Here is a 2,367-nt window from a genome sequence, read left to right on the forward strand (position 1 = left end):
AAAAAAAAAAAAAAAAAAAAAAGACACATAATATACATTCGGATATTCCCTTCTTCTTTTTTTTTTTTTTTTATATTTTGGTCACTTTATATATTCTCTCCAAGTTCACATTTCCTAGTTTTTCATTTTGTCAGTTTAAAGGTTTGTAAGAAAATTTATACAGAATTTTAGATTCCCTTCCACTCACGCTAGAGAGCGATCGCTGTCAATTAATTTGCATGTGGTCAACAGTCGAGTCATCTTTTGTCGGATTCCCTACCCGTTGTCCGGTTCGCGTAGTAGTGCTTAAAATACCAATTTTATATTACTACATTGCCAACTTTGAAAACGAGGAAAGATCAAAGATATTGTGTGATGCCCACATACCTGTTGAATCCTCCTTGACAACAGTGTCGGTTGATACAAAAGAAAAAAGGAAGAAGCAACAGTGTCGATTGTGGTTTTGACCTGAAATACCACTTTTGCCCTGCGAGTTGCTACATTGCTAATTCAAAAATGGGTCTGGCGAGTGGCGCGACGCACACACCTAAACACATGTACAAATAGTTAACGAATACTTGAAAATAATACGATGAAAGCATATGAAGGATGTGCTAATGTATCTCAACTTATTAATTAGTTTTGTTAAGCCTAGTGAATAGAATGGATAACGAAGATGTTCCAAATTATCAAAACAAAGGATAGTTATTCTTTATCTATTTGGCTAGGAAAAAAGGATTCCCTTGTTATAGATATCAATACTTGAAAAAAACAATTAAAGTTAATTCTAAAGTTTCAGCTTTGCAATAACGTCGTTCCAACGAGTTTGACCAGTATTTGCATGAGGAGGTTGTAGGAGCTCTTTCTCAATTTGAGGAGTAATCTCAAGCAAGGTTCAAAAAAACAAAAAGTTCGAAGATTTTGATTTAAACAAAGGAAACGAGGTTAGTGCATGCTTGTACCTGAAAGAGTAGAGGTCTCGTACATGAGCTAGCTAGTGATTTTGCAATCTGATTTTGTATATACCTTTTTATGAACAAACGTACGTAACTCTTCTTTCTTAACTACCGTTTCACAAAGGCAAGGAGAGTTTCGTGCCACATGTCGTGCATATATAACTCCTTTGTAGTACAAGCTAAGAAGTGAATACATACTACATGAACCACCTGATACGTCAGAGCATAATTCTTCTCCAAAATAGGTTTCATAAGTAAACTACACACACATCCATATATAAAACGAAAAACAAAAAACACAATGTAACCAAATTAATAGATATTAAAGACACACGAATATTAGAATCGGAATATACATACCTTATAGTGTGATGTAACTTCATCCCCGCCAAACGTATCAAGATTCAAGACACGACTGTTTGTGTATATAATCGATCTGGCAAAACAATCAGAAAGAGGTAATGATCATATTGTTACCTTGAGAACAAAAAATTGAAATGAGTCGTAAACACAAAAAAAGGGGAAAACGAAGGCCAAGCAAAAAAAAAAAAACCTACATAAACCTACATATGTTTTTTTTTGGTCAGTTTTATATTTGTTGAAGGCTTTTGTTTACCACCGTAGCTTCTTCTTCTTTAAGTATTTTAATACGTGAAGCATTTTCTTATCCCATTTTTCCTTAAATAAAACTACATATGCATTTAGTTCTATTTTTTTTTCAATTTTCACTTTAACTTTTAACAAATTTAATTCCTGTTTCCTTTATTGTAAAGTAGATATATATCTTAATTTAATAAAATATAAGTAATAAACTAGTAAATTAGTAATATTAAACAATATTATCTCTTTTTGTAGTTAATTTATTATTTTAAACTTTAAATTTGTGTGATTTAATAAGATAAGTAATTTTAAATATATTAAACATATTTATTTTTTATAATGAATTATAAGATTGTAACTGCATATTTTCTAATTAATAATTAAGTATGTATCTAATTAAGCATAATAATAAACCAGTATAAACAATACTTTCAAAAATTTTGGCTCATTTTTTGGACTTCAAACAATCAAACCTTAAAATATATTTAAAAAATATATACTTTAACATAAAGAAAAATATATATTTATTAACTATATTATTAATTATATATTATAATTGCTCTAGATAAAATTTTGTTCTGGATGCTTGATCGTAGTGTTTTTTTTCTGTTGCTGCGCCTGAACATAGGCTTTCACGGAACAAAGTTCATTTTTTTCCTCCCCATTCTTGAGAAGGAGACTCGAGGGTTTCTCATTCGCATGCGAAAAATCCAAACTCAGACTGTTTGTGACCTTATATTTCAGTTACGTGTTACGAAAGATTACTAATAACTACTAAACATTAAGAACCACAAAAGAAGATTTTTTTTTTTTTTTTTTTTTTTTTAAAAGG

Source organism: Camelina sativa, chromosome 13 (genome assembly GCF_000633955.1).
Source record: "Camelina sativa cultivar DH55 chromosome 13, Cs, whole genome shotgun sequence".
NCBI lineage: Eukaryota > Viridiplantae > Streptophyta > Magnoliopsida > Brassicales > Brassicaceae > Camelina > Camelina sativa.